Below are 17,201 nucleotides of genomic sequence, written 5' to 3'. Positions count from 1 at the left end.
TTCTAAGCAATGTGCGGAACCGAAGGAAACCACTCTTTGATGCCAGCCCACCAGCGGATCATGTAGGGCTAGCCAGCTCATTCCCAAAATAATGGGAGCACCTCCCAAGGTGGCCACATTAAACGCTATCAGTTCTGTGTGCCTTGCCACCCTCATTATCATTGGGATGGTCTGCAAGCTGACTCCTCCTCCCAACAGTTCCCTGCCATCGATCGTGGTCACCTGCAGGGGGTTGCTTAAAGGGATAGTCTGTATCTGGTGTTCAGCAGCAAACTCCTTGCTCATAAAATTGCAGGAGCTGCCTGAGTCCAACAGTGCCTTTATTTTTAGGGGGTGTCCATTTTGCAGCTCTAGCGACACTTCAATCACTAGAGCCGGTCGAGGAGCTTCTGGCACTGGCACTTGGGGAAGGGGCACTTTCACTGCTCTTTGGCCTGGCTGCAGTGCCCTGATGGCAACCAGGCGTTGGCTTTTACCTGCTCCGTTTCTCCCTGCTCTTCCCCCTCAACAGTTCCCACCATCCCTTGCCATTCCTTCCTCTGGGGGCAGACTCTGGCAAAGTGGCCTGGCTGTTGGCAGAGATAGCATTTCCGGGCTCCCTTTCCCTCCTTCTTCGCCCCCTCACTGGGCTTTGAAACTGCGCGCGCGCGGGCTGTTCCGATTTCCATCGGCTCTGCCGGCGGGAAAGCTGGCTCAGGAATGTCTGGAATGCGTAACTCCTTCCAACGTTCCCCTCTCCCTTCCCGCCTCTCCAAGGCTCTTGCCTCCTGGCGCGCTCCAATGGTCAGCGCAGATTTGGTCAGCTGATCCATAGACACCGCCCTGGGGCTCCTGGCCAGCTCGTCTTTCACAGCTGAAGAAAGACCTTCTTCAAATAGCATCTGAATGGGTGCTGCCGATAAATCCCACCCCAATCTGTGAATCAGCATGGTAAATTCAGTCCAGTACTCACGGACAGATCTGCTTCCCTGCTTGCAAGCCATTAACTGTCTGCGCACCGCCCCTTCCTCAACGTCGCTGGAAAACATGATATCCATTGCACGAAAAAATTTCATAGTGTCTTTTAGGATATCGTTGTGCGTTGCCATCAGGGGTCGAACCCAGTCTCGCGCGCCCTTCTCAAGATGCCCAATTACAAAAGCAACTCGAGATTCCTCATCAGGGAACTCATCAAACTGGACATTCAGGGCATATTGCATTTCAGTCCTAAAGGCATGGTAATCCTTGGGGTCCCCCCCAAACTTCTGCACCAATCCTGGTACCTTTCTGGGGAACTGAGTGGTTCTCCCCTTCTTGTCTGCATCTTGAGCCCTCCTCTCCTCGAGCCTCGCCGTCTGCAGCGCCAGTTGGACCTCCAATGCTCGGCATCTTTCTTCCAAGCTTGGATCAGCTCCTCCCCCTGCTCCGGCTGGGTCGCTCATGATGCTTTCTCCTGCACAGGCAGCGTACAGAGACTGTCGGACTGCTATTAGGGGATGATTAGCTGCTTGTGCTTAAAATGGTGCCCCTTCAGAGTTTGTGCGGCCCCACAAACCTCTGTGTGTGACAGGGCTCCTCAGACATGTCTGCTCTAGTCACTGTTAGAGTCCGACAGTGGCTGTTTGCGGAAACGCCTCCAACAAAGAAGTTCCTTAACGGAAACACGTCTCCTGGACTCACGACGTGACAGCTTCCGACGAAGCATGGGTCTCCCTGCAATTGCTTCTGACACCTCCCCACTATTTTCACTGGACGTGTCTCTCACCCCTTTCTCCCCCCTGCTTCCTGCCTGTGCTGCTGCATTTCTCTCAGTATCCCTGAGATCCTCCTCCAGAGACCCCGCGCTCCCCCTGCTGGTCCCTGCTTTGGCTGTTGAGTCTCTCCCAGTCTCTGGGAGCCCTATCACCTCCTTTCCCTCTGAGGTCAGTTCCCTGACATCCCGGAAGACTCTTCCTGGAATTAAGGTAGGATACAGGGAAGGCTATGTGGGTGGTGCTGGGACACGGGTGGTGCTGTGGGTTAAACCACAGAGACTAGGGCTTGCTGATCAGAAGGTCGGCGGTTCGAATCCCTGCAACGGGGTGAGCTCCCGTTGCTCAGTCCCAGCTCCTGCCAACCTAGCAGTTTGAAAGCACATCAGTGCAAGTAGATAAATAGGTACTGCTCCGGCGGGAAGGTAAAGAGCGTTTCCATGCGCTGCTCTGGTTCGCCAGAATTGGCTTAGTCATGCCGGCCACATGACCCGGAAGCTGTACGCCGGCACCCTCGGCCAATAAAGCGAGATGAGCGCCGCAACCCCAGAGTCGTCTGCGACTGGACCTAACAGTCAGGGGTCCCTTTACCTTACAGGGAATGAATGTTTTGCAACCAGAGGGCCACATTCCTTTCTGTGTAACCTACTGGGCACCACATGCCTGGGGTGGGCTGTTCTCCATCCACTTTCCCCATGCCATGCTTAATGTTATAAACTTCTATCATGCCACCATTTACTTACCTTCTCTGTTAACTAAAACGTCCTATGTGCTGCAACCTTTCCTCATAGGGGAGTTGCTTGTTTTTGTGCAACTACCAGGAGTGGCTGGCAGGAGGACACGGTGGCAGGAAGGTCGCCATGATGCAGAATGGCTCTGCTGGGCCACCTGTACATTGACAACCACCACACTGCCTCTTACTCTGGGTTAACCACAGTGACACTGGTGCTGGGAGGTCAAATAAGTCCTGCCATTCCGACTCACCAGTTATACTTGAGTCAAGCCCGTAAGCTTCCTTCCCTGACTTAGCTATTTCACTCATTCATTTGGAACTTTTATAACCTGCCCTTCACCCTCTTCTCCCAATTATACTGCTTGGTTTTTAGTGCATCCATGAGCTGTGGCTCAGAACTTATCTCCACATGGAATTCTCCATTCCTTCCTTGTAACACTTACCACATCTGAAAACTTTAGGTTGATTATTTGTTTCTCTTAAGGACTTCAATGGAAGAATGTGGTGAAACGGCATCCAGTGGAAAGATTATTTCCGGAAAATCTGAAAATACCTACTTTTACTCACCAGGCTATCTCCTGAGATGGTAACAGTATTGTTTCATTGGCATTCCACCCTCTTCTATATTTTAACAGTTCAAATAGCACTCTAAAAACAGATGTTCCTCTTAGAAAAGCACAATTAGAAATGTCATATAAATGTTCATATCATATGAAGGAAGATGGTGCTTTGCTGCCAGTGCTCTTCATTTTTAACACCGATCTACCATAGATGGAAATAATCCTATAAGAGACAATTGTGATTGTGTATAATTGTTAGTGGGGAAAATCCGGGTTGTGCACCATTTGCAAAACATTTTGGAAATTTCCTTTCTATTTTGCATACATAAGACGCCATGGATAAAGACATAATAAATATATGTGTCTCCCAATATGCACCAGGTAATTTTTTGTGTGTGAACTATCAAAACAAAGGAAGTGCTCTGTGCATTCAACTAAACAATGTAACCATAAAACGAACTCTTCAGACTTGTCCCCCTTTCTTCAATATTAGTTGCAGCAGAATGTAGTTCCTTCCTACCCAAGGCTAGTGTATCATAAAAATGAATATCATTAGCCAAGTTAAAAGGCACTAAGATGGCAATTTTCAAAGCAAAAATACAAATGGTATACTGGTGTAATTCATGAAACATTATCACTGATATATTACCTCCTTAATGCAGTGCTCTGAAATGACTATCTTTATTTTGTGTAACTGAAAGAGATTTCACTGTCAAGAAAAGTGGGTGGGGGAGTTGAGGCACTGGAAATGGGTGAAGCCTAGGTTTGTTGCATCAAGGTGTCAGGCATGCTACACTCTATATGTTCAATTCCTGAGTGTCAGTTTCAAACTTTGCTCCTGGGCTCTCTATCTGCCAAAGCAATAGTCATGTTTCAGTAGTTTCAGGCAACGATTTCTGTATGCTTGGGTTTACTGAAGCTACTGGTGTGTTGAGTTTTGTGTAACTGCACAATGGGATAGGGTGTGATCCCAGTTCAGGCATTAAACAAACATGAGGAGAAAACACAGGGTGATGTATGCTGGGCCCAATGTGTGAGCTCAGTTCCACCATTATTTTGAAGGTCTGAAGGGGAATTCTTAGCATGTTTAGGTAAATGTGTTTAGAAGCATCATCACAATCAGGAAACCTTGTTAATACAGGGTCCCCAACCATGTGGAGACACACAGGAAAATGCCCTTCATAAGTGCAGAGGTGGATGGGGGGGCAGTGTGTACAGAAACATAGGGGCAGATTTGTGCATGTGCCACCCCCATGCCCCCATCTTATATTTATATATCTCTGCTTGGGTATAATGTGTGAATCGAGTTACACAGGAATTAGCTCCATATAATTCAGCTCATAAAATCATGAATCTAAGATTAGATACCTGGCAATAAAACCTGGATCCTTGTTGGTTTTTAATCTCCATCTCAATAAGATGTCCGAAGTCTGTGGTTGTCACATAGAAGCAAGCTTGTTTTCTCCTGCTCCAGAGTGTAGGACACAAACCAATGGATTCCAGTTACAAGAAAGGAGATGCTGAAGAACTTTCTGACATTAAGAGCTGTTTGACAGTGGAATGGACCCCCCTGGAAAGTGGTGGATACTCTTCTTCATTGGAGGTTTTCAAGCAGAGTTTGGAAGGCCATGTGCCATGGATGCTGTGATTCCTGCATTGGAGGGGGTTAGACTAGATGATGCTACAATTGTATGATTCTATATTCAGAAGACTATCTTTCTGTTTAGCATTTAATGTCACAACAAGCAGTTCCCATGTGGGATTCACTGCAACTCTTAGCAGAATATGTGGAAGGATGCTACAGGACAGGGAAATCCACTTTCTCATAACCATCACAACTTCCTTTGCCTCCCTGCCCCATCACCCTCCACCACATCCTCAAGACTAAGCGAGAGGAAGGGATCTCATGGAAATTATTTTTAATAATAAATTATACTGGTCTAGCCATTTGCATAAAATGATCATATACAACAGAAAAAGCATCAAAAATTCATGCAGCAGCATATCCACACAGCAATTTGACTAAAACATAGGGATAGCCTATATTATTATTCATTCAGTATCCACAGGAAGTGATACTCAGATTTCCAGGAATTTTAATAACGTGAATTGGAGGACGTGAAGAAGGTGAAGAGATTACAATATTTTCATGTACTCTTTTGATTGGTAAGGGACAGTGGAGGCCCATCTGTTTTGCAGCAAAGTAAGCCCCAAACCATCTGTGTAGAGCCACATGCCAGCTAAAACACAGAGATATGCACAGTTTTTTTTTTTTGTTATGAATTTCCCCCCAGTATTAGTGTGAATAAATTAGCAACAACTAAATTAAAGACATCTTCAAAGAACACTGACTTTCCAGAGAGCACTGTAAATTGTCTCCATTTGGAAGTCATAAAATATTCTCAGGGAGTTACGTCCAACTGATTATTTCCCAATGACAGAGAAGCAGTTGGCTGGAAAGGAAATGGTCTTTCTTCAGTTTTGTAAGGTTGCTTCAGCTACAGCACCATCTTTAAGATTCCCAAAGAGCTCATAATTGCAAACAAAGTCGCATAGAATGCATCTTTGCCCCCTTTCCAACACAAACCTTGGAAGGGAAGTTCCTTGCCAAATGCTTAGGCTTTGACAGACCTCTGTTTCTACCATATTGAATCACAGGAACAAATGAATAATAGATGATAGAAAGCAAAACCCATTTTGTTTGTTTGTTTGTTTGTTTGTTTGTTTAAAGTCTTTGAGACAAGTACTTTACAGGCTAATTCTCTCTCCCCCCCCCCCCGCCCCTCTAGCATATAACCTGCTTTGTTGCAAGAAGCAGCATACTCCAAAAGTTAAAAGTTCCTTCCTTTGGGAGGCAGGGTGGCATATAAATTTCCTGTTTTCTTCTTTCCTCCCGTCTCCATTGCGTGTCTTAAAAAAATTATTTTATATTGTAAGTCTGTGGGCAGTGGTGGATCTTGGGGTCTCAAATTTCAGCGGCACCCCATGTGACACCAGAATTTGGTGCCCCCTCACCTCTCGCTTTCCATTCTACATCATAGTTGCAGCACCCCCAGCAGCACCCTGGGGCGCTGCACCCAGTGCGGCTGAACCGGCCACACGCCTCTAAATCCACCTCTGCTGCAGGCTGGAACTGTCTTGTTTCAATTGTACGTAAGCCGCTCTGGGAAGTGTTTTGGATGAAATGTAGAGAACAAATGTTCTAAATGAATGAATGGGACAATTGTAGAACCAACCTTTCCACCCATTACCCTGGATGGATATGTAAAATAAGCAGGGGAAAAAGTCTGACTCAATCTTTTTCAGCACTATATTTCAGATGGTACTGACACTATCAAGGCAGGGTATCGAACTGCTCTTTGATCCTGGTTTGTTTTAACAAACTGTGGTGTGATCACCCCACAGGTCTCGCCATGTGTTACCCATGTGCTGTGTTCATGAAGGAAGAGAAGAAGAAGAGTTTGGATTTGATATTCCGCTTTATCACTACCTAAAGGAGTCTCAAAGCGGCTAACATTCTCCTTTCCCTTCCTCCCCCACAACAAACACTCTGTGAGGTGAGTGGGGCTGAGAGACTTCAAAGAAGTGTGACTAGCCCAAGGTCACCCAGCAGCTGCATGTGGAGGAGCGGAGATGCGAACCCAGTTCCCCAGATTACGAGTCTACCACTCTCAACCACTACACCACACTGGCACAGCCACAATGTTAGCCCTACCACGGACACCACTAATCCTTTCCACAACAACTGTATATTGTGCATGGTTTTCCATGGTGAAATTCCATTAGGTGGTTGTTGCAAAAAGGATTGATGTTGGAGCAAGCAATAGTGGACAGTGTGGTGGGGTTGTGGTGCTCAGGTGACTAGTTGACCTTGTAGGTGCTGCCTACCAGGAGGTAGAGGGTGAGTGACAGAAAGTGGTGGGGTGGGACTGATGTAGTGCAAGCACATTCATGGAGCCAATCTAGTGCTCCTACTGGCATGCTTTTACCGCAGGAACCTTGCCACCACCCTCCCACTCCCCCTTTACCAGATGGTAAGCAGCAGTGATGGGATGACATGTACTGGCTTGATGCAGATGACTGGTGGGAGGAACCAGCTGGGGAACCCCCAAGGGAACCCCCAGGAGAAGAAGGCTCAGAGCTAGGGGATTAGTGGTGGGGTGACAACGAGTGGTCAGAAGGAGAAGGAGGTGGGAGGAGGATGTGTTGGAAGCTGAAGAGGTAACAGGGTTTAGTGAGCAGGAAGAGGCTGTGATAGAGAGCAGTCCAGAATAAGTGGCAGAAGCGGAAGCTGGAGAGAAGGTGGGCCAAGAGACAGAGATGAATCAGGCTGCTCAAGAAGCCAAGGACCTCCTCCTGCTGTGACCAGCTCCCCTCCCCACTGGTCTCACAAAACATGGAGGGGAATGAAGAGAGCGGAGCAAAGAGAAACAAAATGAAGGAGCCTCAGTCGCTCGGGAATGACTTGTGAGAGGATTCTTAGAGAGCAATGGAAAGGCAGGGACCTTTGGTCCTCGCAACTGCCTCATTGGGGCAAGACCTACTGGGGAAGTTGCTGTGATCACTAGGCCTGAGCTGTCTTGGTTTCTTTGAATAAAGAGTTCACTGACACCTGGTGTTTTATTGCTGACCCAGCCCTGACTCCAGCTCCTGACACGTGATCAACCAGAGTTCAGAGGGGTGCCACTGCCCCACTATGCCAGCCACTGCTGAAGGCAGGTCTGAAGTTCCCTTTTGCACCCATTTCTAGTCCTCCTACAGCTTTAACATTTTTTATTCATCCAAGCAGTTTACAACAATTAAAACACAATAAGAACAACACAAAAAGCAAAACAGATCACCAGCTGACTATTATGGAACATGTTTTTCTTAATTGTCTGCATAAGGCTGGCGGCTCCTACCTATCTGCCTCCGCAACCTCATTCAATTGCGTTACATTTAAGCAAACAAAATATGTCAAAGCCCATCCATCAACTGTCAGCAGGGGGAGGTAACAGTTTTGAACTGGTGTGAGAAACCTATGGTTTGTTAGGAGTGGGTGCAATATAGTGGCTAGAAATCCTAGATTCAAGGCTCATTGAAGTCAGACACAATGGCTATGTTTGGCTTAATAAGGCTTTTGTCCATATATGCAGCTCCTTCACAGCGCAAGCAGTCAAACCAGGCACCCAGTTAGGATGAAATGGGGAAGTCAGATTTGATTGTTTGTGCCACAAAGAGAGGAGAAAAGGAGGCGTGAACCTGGGCAGAAAGCTGGCTCACATCTTGGCTTATGATCATCCTAAATGGGCCATAAAGTGGCTTCAGGCAACCTCCTGCTCCATGACAGACCCTGCATTACAAATACTTGACACTCTGGCTAGGAGATGTGAAAAGTAGCATTCTAGAAACACGGTATCCTGTGTTGCAGCTATTGGCATCACCATTCACATTTATCCCTTATCATCTATGAACTCAAGTCTCATAACTCTCTCCTGGTCTGAGCCAGGATTGCAATGGAGAAGGTGATAGAGTTGCAACTATATCAGACACCATTGCAAGTCATAAGAAAAGCCCTGCTGAATTAGACAAAAAACCCATCTAACCCAGCATCCAGTTTTCACAGTGACCAACCAAATACCTATGTGAAGTCCACCAGCAGGACACAAGCACAACAGCACTTTCTCCTCTTGTGATTCTCAGCAACTGGTATTCAGAGGCATACGGTCTACAGTACTAGACGGCTATCAGTAGCTGTTCATAGACTTCTCCTCCATGAATTTTAAAGCCTTCCAAATTGGTGGCCATTTGTAGTAGCAAATTCCACAGTTTATGCACTGGGTTTAAAGAAAGAGCATGCCGTTTCAGAATATTATTTTTAATTAATTTATTTTTTCCAAATATTTACAGATCACCTTTTGCTTTAAGGGAGTGTGTGTCACAGTACACAATACACCACCTGGAGAGCTTTTTGATCAAGTCCTTTATACATTTTGTAAACAAAATTTTAAAAAACACGATTATGATGATGATGATGTGTCCTATACATGCCCAGGGTGGTATTGTGCTGGTAAGCTTATCCCCTAACCTTTGCACATCCACCTGAATGTGTGTATTTACCAAGGGCCTTTCTGAACTTACCATTTATAGTTGCTGTTTGATCTGACATTTTTAAGCATGAATGTCTGCTCTTGCCACTATTATAAGGTTTTGCTTTCCACACTAATGGCAGGTTGTGGCATTGAAGAAAGCTCCTCTGGCTGTAATCACAGTCCTTGCATACCCTTGTGTTCCTCTAGCTGGTAAACTCTGGAGTTATGAGCACGTGCATGGGAATAGGTCATAAGTGGGTAGCTTGATGAAGATGTTGACCCGATGTGAGGCTGCTGTGAAAAAGGTCAAGTCCATGTTAAGGATCGCTGGGAAGGGAATTGAAAATAAAATTGCCAATGTCATAATGCTGTTGCACAAATCTATCTTTGAGGTGGACTTGGAATACTGTGTCCACCTCAAAAAGGATATGGAGAAAGTTCAAAAAGGGCAATCAGAATGAGCAAGGGATCATTATGATACAAGTAAGGAGGTTATTAGTTGAAGCGGACATGCCAGGGGTACATAAGATTACACATGGTTTGGACAAAGTGGACAGGGAGAGGTTTTCTTCTCTCTCTCTCTCTCTCTCTCTCTCTCTCTCTCATAATAACTGAACTTGGAGCCATTCAATAAATGTTGGAAGATTCAGGGCAGGCAAAATACTTTACACAACACAATTTGCTCCCAGAAGAGATAACGAAGGCCATAAACTTGGATGACTTTAAAATAGGATTAGGCAAATTCATGGAGGGTCAGGTTATCAACGGCTGCTAAACATGGTGGCTATTTGCTTTTTCTACTGTTGGTGGCTGTATGCCTTTGGAAACAAGTTGCTGGGAATCACAAGTAGCAAGAGTTGATATTGCACTCAGGTCTTGCTGGTGGACTTCCCACAGGCATCTGGTGGGCCATGGTGATAACAGGATGATGGACTACATGGGCCTATGGCCTGATCCTGCAAGGCCCTTCTCTTGTTCTAATGTTCAGAGTTGGGAGACATAGATGAAGGGAAATTGTTTTAAATAAGGAGCCTTGGCAATATTGACATCCGCATATACACTATACACATACCATATTTACCCTTGCTGTGACTTATGACACACAAGATACTCTAACCATCCATGAGGATGCTCTTAGATCTATGACTGTAACACTGGAGGCACAAATTGGCTCTGTGACCAGGAGACCCTTTACTAGCTCCAGTTGTTTTGCCAGCTACTGTCATTCCTCAACAGGAATATTCTATCCAGTTTGACCCATGTGCTGGTAATCTTCCAAACAGATTACTGTAAAGTGCTCTATGGTAGGAACTGGGGTTGGTACCTCAACTTCAGCCACTTCAGCAGGGGGAAATGGCATGCCAGCTCCTCCCCTTGACCTTCTGGTTGAGCAGGGAGCTTCAGCAGAAGCTGGGGAGAGCTCTGGGCAGCTCAGCAGATGGCAGCAACTGAGCAGGAGCCTGAACATGAGGGTGGACTACGGTTTCCTAGAGTCGGATGCCTCCTCTGCAGCTGGCAGCAAACCCAGGTTCTCCAAAGGACATCATGTATTTATACTGTTGTAAAGCAGTTTACTAAAAGTTGTAAAGCAGTTTACTAACGATTCTCATTTTATGATCTGTATAAGCATCCTGTATGCCTGGGCTATTCTGCACGAAATGCAATGGCAGCTAAGCCATACATTAGTAGCGACAGTGAGTATCCCTGCCCTCCATAGGTGAAAAGACCTTGAATTGTGATTGTCAACAGAGACAACTGCTTGAGGACCTCAACAGGTGGATGCAAAAGCTCAACTTGAGGGTTGGGGGACCTTCTGGAAGAGAAGGGCATATTTCACAGAGAGTTGTATAAGGCCAGGGAGATTGGTGAATTCAGGGGTCTTGTCCTGAGGAAACAGAAATACTCGCACAAAGCCATCACTGGAGACAGACCAGTGTCTTCTTGCATAATGCATCCAGACCTCAACACCTCACAAAACATGTTTAAAGTCTACCAGAACAGGCATAGCAGGTGTTTGCCACCTTTCCGTTCTCCTATGTCTAGGATCTTGCTCATCCTTCCAGGAGTTAGAACGTGACTCATTCAGCACATTCTGAGAATCACACGAACTTTTGCCAGACCACTGCAATTTGGAAGCAGTATATTCTGTTTAGACATCATTTGCATGGTGACTAAGCATGGCTATAGATGAATCTGGATTGCACCCACTGGCCGAGGTTCAAACTCCACACGTTGACCATACATTTTTTTAAAGTGCCTCTATGGTTTGTGTGTGGAGGCTGTGTTCAGAAGCAATGGGGAATGACAGAGGATATGGGCAGCACTACAGTTTTGACATCTTCCTTACACATTCAGTCAAGGTGCATTTTGTGCTTGAAATTTAGTATACAAAAAAGCCTGTATAGGCTAGTTAAAAGTAGATTTCTAGCATTTAAAAAGTTATTCCCCAATGGCGTGCTTGCCTCCATCGTATGTTACTTCTCTTTCCAAGCATAGGATAACATTTCAGCTGCTGCTGAATTTTCTAATTTTGTGGTCCGGTAGGGAGGAAAAACTTCTAGATGCTGAACTTCACTTTAACACGGAAAACAAACACCCAACATGCCTGAATTGAAGGGATTTCAGTCTTCAGTTCGCATTCTCTTACTGTCAAATCTGAGTGGCAGGATTAAATATAATTGATTTGAACAGTACAATAAAGCATCTTAAATTCAGAAACACCTATTTAAATAATATTCATCTGGATTGAGGATTTGGTCACTAATACTGCATTCCTAACCCACCTCCTACCCTATACATATTCACCTCGAAGTAAGTTCCATTATTTTGGCTGCAGGTTTGTGGGGCTGCAAGTGTCACTCTCTTGTAGAACTTCTAGAGTAGTCTATCACTGAATACATGTTGACCATTCTGATTTACGAGGAACTTGAAGATAATTTTTTAACAACTTTAATATGTGTAAAGGGACTAGAGGACTCTAATTGGTATTTATGTCATTTATCAAGTATGTCATAGCACGTCCATAATCATTATCATGATCGATAGCTTCTTGTTCATTAGCAAAGAGATTCTCAAGAAAGATAAAAATATTAGAAAATGAAACTCTTGTGTTGCTATTTATCATCCATTTAAAATTCATTTCAAGTAATAACTTCAGCGTTAATTATTTCAGTAATTTTCTAAATCCAAGGGCTTCGGGTCTGTAATACGTCTTCCTCAGCTGACAATTTTTGTTATGCGGTGCAAAATAACTTTGTGATCCTAAAACTACTTTTTTATATATAGTCATTATTTTTAAACATGCAAGGGTAGGGTTTTTTGTGTTTTTTTACTCGTTATGTAGCGAATGACCTGTTTTGAACTTCACCAGAATTTTTAAAGGAAAAACTATTCAAGCATGAAGGAGTTTGGTGATTTTTCTGCATGACTTGAAATTATTTTAAAATTCAGTTATAAGAAGGTTAAGCAACCTATACGAAAATGTAAAAGGATATATATTAAAAATCAGATAAATCAGTATCGGTGGGGGGGGGAGAAACACTTTAAAGAGGTCAAACTAGGATATGGTTAAATCTTATGCCTACTGCAAGAGATATTCATTTTTAAATAGTGCACTATCTAGCTATATATTCCATAGGAAAGAGATACCAAAACCTGATACAGGTAAGAAATTGTTTTTCTTTGTTAGCCTAGTGCTTACATAACAACAATAGTATATTATGATTTAAGGAACAAATGAAAAGTAATGTGACTTTATCCAAGAGCAACATTTGTTTTGGAAATTTAAATAATATGTCAGGTTTTTACTTTAATATATACAGAGATTTTGTGCTTAAAGAGACTACCATATGCTTCCTTAATCAGAATACTGCACTCTATTCCCCCTCTCCTGCTCCCAAATACAGTATTGGAGTGAATTATTTTTTTCTGCCCCCCACCCCACTTTATAAAACAGTAAATTCTGGAACATTTTACCCATGCATGTCAAGTTACTGCCAGTATACAATGCACATTCTCATTAATGCTTCCCAGTCATTCTAGACTTAGGCAAAGAGTGTCCAAAAGTACCATATTTAGCTTCTATCTGAAATTCTCCCGAGCTGTCAATTTAGGTGTTAAAGAGACCATTTGTAAAGCTTGGCTGGGAACTGCCATTATTGACTGGAATGTGTGTTTATCATTACATTCAATGATGAAAGTGGAACATGTAGCATATGAATAAATGTCAGCAGATGTTTCTTTTAAATGGCCTGATTTCAACCTCCTGTTGTTTGTCTTGAATACAAATATTATAAAAGGGAAAAAGGCAGAAAATTTTATGACATAAGTGCAAGGATAGTTATTTTAAAAAAACAAAAATAATTATCAGAGTCAGTAGAGAGTGAGGAAAGTATAATTAATAGGAATAATTAGGTGTTGTTATTGCTTAATTTGAAAATTAGAGAAAAGGATGGAACAGCAGTTCACTGTAGCCCAGAAACCTACAGTCTTCACTCTGCAAGGACTGGGAAAGGTCGGCAAGATTTGTTACCAAAATTGAAGCCTCCGATAAAGTTGTATTTTTGCGCAGTTTTTACTTTTTGTTCAAAAAAGCCCAAACAAACAAAAATAATCCCAAGAAACAGGTGGTGAGAGAAGAAGGGATAGGGCACCCCCCACAGTTGGAATGTTCTCAGTCACTTGGATGGAAAGATTCCCTTCAGAAATTCTCACACTTCATGGGCCCTTCAAAGATGTTCAGTAACTCAAGCACCAAATGTTTGCTTTGCGTGAGAAACAGAGAGAGAGAGAGAGAGAGAGAGAGAGAGGAGAAAAGGAAAGAAAAAGCAGGGGACTTCTTCAGCTGCAATTATGATCGTTCTGGATTTCTCCAGATATTTCTCATCACTTGTTTCAGGGCCTATGTCATTGTTACTTTCCCCCCACGTACATGAAGGACCCCCCCTGACTTCCTTTGCAGTCTGAATCACTGTGGTATGCAGTTTGGGAAAAAGTGGCAGGACGTGTCAAGGGATAAGACAAGAAGGAGCGTGGCACTTTGTGACAGAATTCCATGGGTAAGTACTGCATACTGACTCCATAGTCCCTAGGGGGTAGTGACTTTCCAGCTAGGCTCCCTTTGTTAAGAGCTATTGCAGGAGGGATGATCTTAAATGCTATTTTTGCACATTTAAAATAATCAAGCAGTAATTGGAGCCATATGGCAAAGGCAAGGTTTGCTTAAAGTTTTGAGTAGAAGCCACCAGTACTATTTGAGAATAAGTATTTTGAGGGTCATGGTCTTTGTCTGCAATTTTACCACGTGGCTAGTTCCAGCTGGTACAACAACTGCAGCCATTCGTGGACTTGGAAAGTTTGGCCACAGTATTTCATGCATTGGTTACCTCAAGACTAGATTACTGCAATGTGTTCAATGTGGGGCTTCCCTTCCACTTTATCTGGAAGGAACAGTTAGTGCATAATGCTGAGGCAAGAGTAAAGACCCTATCAGCATAGAACAGCTCTGCTCAGAGATCAGCACTGTTAATAATAATATTAATAATAATAATTTATTTATACTCCGCCCATCTGGCTGAGTTTCCCCAGCCACTCTGGGCGGCTCCCAATCAAGTGTTAAAAACAGTACTGCGTTAAATATTAAACTTCCCTGAACAGGGCTGCTTTAAGATGTATTCTGAATGTCAGGTAGTTGTTTATCTCTTTGACATCTGAAGGGAGGGTGTTCCACAGGACGGGCGCCACTACCGAGAAGGCCCTCTGTCTGGTTCCCTGTAGCCTCACTTTTCGCAATGAGGGAACCGCCAGAAGGCCCTCAGAGCTGGATCTCAGTGTCCGGGCTGAACAATGGGGGTGGAGACTATATTTGGGGGTGGGTTGTCTATATTTGGTCCTGCACCCAGTTCAAGGTGTTCCTATTAATATATAAAGCTCTCAGCAGCATGGGACCAATTTACCTTACCGCCATATATGCCTACTCAACTGCTTTGATCTGTGGAATTGGTACTGTTACACATGCCACGTAATACTCATTCCACATTGGTAAGAAATTGGTGATGATCCTCTTCCAACTCTACAATTCTATGATCTTTAGGGTGATAGCACTATGGAACTCCCTGCCTTTTGATGTCGGTAAATCAGCTTCACTGCACTCTTTTGGGTGCCTCCTAAAAATGTTTTTGTTTAGGCCACACTTGATAGAGAGGACAGTCCAACGCCTAACTCTCAAACTCTTGGTATAAGAACATTTGTTACTCCCGATTGCATTTTACCACATTGCTGCCATACCATACCAAATTAAGCTGATGGGTCTCACACCCAAATAACTCTAATTCCCAGTAGATGTGGTTAGAATTGTAGTGCCACGGTCCAGCACTCAGAGACCCCCTGACATACAGAACTAAAATTGATTTCTGTCAAAAGTTTATTTATTATTATTTCACAAAACGTACAGAACCACTTGATTGAAAATATAAAACCTCAAAGTAGTTTGCAAAAAAAGGAAAAAGAAAACCTCACTCCATGAAATTATCAGTGACACTTGTTTAAAACAATAATTCCAGAAAATAATTTAAATCATTGATGAGCTAAAAACCAGCTTAAAACGCACATCAATATTAGGCAACTCTGGATAGGTTTGCCCAAACAAAGCATTTTTCAGGAGTTTCTAAAAAGTGTACAGCAAAGGCTTCTTCCTGATTTCATTAGAAAAGAAGTTCCAAAGCACAGATTCTGCCACATTAAAATATCAAATTCTTACCAGTCCAGAGCGTGATGTGGCAGCTGTGGCATTCATTGCCCATTGGGAAGTCGTCGCTTTATTTTTTGGTGAGAATTTGGGGTTTGCAGCAGTGATAGGTAAACCGTCTTAGCCTTTAAAGAAAAAAAGGGAAGATAATTTAAAACATGGACAAGAATAAAAGAACAAAAATTCAAAATGATTGAAGGATGATGGCATGCTTTCCCAATTATAAAACTTCTAGAAGTCATAGCTTTTTCATAGATACGTGTCTGATTGTTGTTATTGTCCCTGATGATATTTCCCATCACAGCTGAACGGCAGCCTGATGTACATGCTCAAAACTTTGCTCAACTTGGGCAACGGCAGTTTGCTTCCTAAGCAGATGTTCTCAGAGGCAGGATTGGTGGGGAGCAAGACCTTCTCAGTAGGTGAACTAACTCTTTGGAACTTCGTGTCCAGTCATGCCCACCTTACAAGATCTTGCACTTCTCTCAATATTTAATGAAAAGTTAGCTGCTTGAAAGAGAGAGCTTTCCTATAGTTGATTACTGGTTTTGCTTTTAACCAGCACATTCTGAAAACCTACCGGTGCATCCAAACCCTTAAGGCCACCAGGGTTGGTTTGTGCATAGTCAATTACTGTGAAGACTGTATTATTGTATTATTGCCAATATTATAATATGATGATTTTATTACTATGTTATTGTCCATTTTACATCACACATATTTTATAATATGATGAATTGTATATTATTCTTATTGTATGATTTTATGATAGCACCTGAAAAAACTCTTATGATCTATTTATATTATTTTTATTAGTTTAATGTATCTTTTATTCTGTACAACACTCAAATTTTCTAATACATTAATTAATAAAAGTTGCTTCTTTTGCATTTGGATAATTGGTTATATTTTTCTTCTGCTTTATTTGATTTTATCATGCTTTGTGTGTGGCTTTTGAATAGAAAATATCTTTTATAAATACGTCTCAAAGTTATTTCCTCTCTGGTTTTTTTTTGGGGGGGTGGGTTGGTATACTGACACCAGTCCCCCCCCCCAACTAAGTTTAACATGTATGAAGAAGAAGATAAATACTTTCAAACTCACAAGAATAGGAAATACACAGTAGTCCTCATCAAGCTATGGTTAGTGATAACCAAATAAATATTATTTAAAATGGGATTCAGTCACAAATGCAAATTATTTTGCTTTTTTTTTAAAAAAAATGTATGTATCGTTTTTATTTCAGAAATGTACGTCTGTAAAAAATAAACAATGCAGCAGCAGTAAAAATGATAGATTTGTAGAATGCTATGCATGAGGATTAATGGGGAATAAAAATCAAATCAATCAAATGTGGCAGAA

At 43.0% G+C, this 17,201-nt stretch overlaps 1 long non-coding RNA gene across 1 annotated transcript; it reads left to right on the top strand.

Annotated features, from left to right (window-relative positions):
• Positions 1–13,900: 13,900 nt before the first annotated feature.
• Positions 13,901–16,723, top strand: LOC309542904. Its single transcript, XR_014224486.1, has 2 exons — positions 13,901–14,151; positions 16,144–16,723. It is a non-coding gene; the product is annotated as an uncharacterized lncRNA (long non-coding RNA).
• The last annotated feature ends 478 nt before the right edge of the window (positions 16,724–17,201 follow it).

This window comes from Podarcis vaucheri (assembly GCF_965113315.1).
Source record: "Podarcis vaucheri genome assembly, chromosome: 1".
Lineage (NCBI taxonomy): Eukaryota > Metazoa > Chordata > Lepidosauria > Squamata > Lacertidae > Podarcis > Podarcis vaucheri.
The sequence above is the reverse complement of the archived record's forward strand: the minus strand, read 5'-3'. Positions and strand labels throughout refer to the sequence as shown.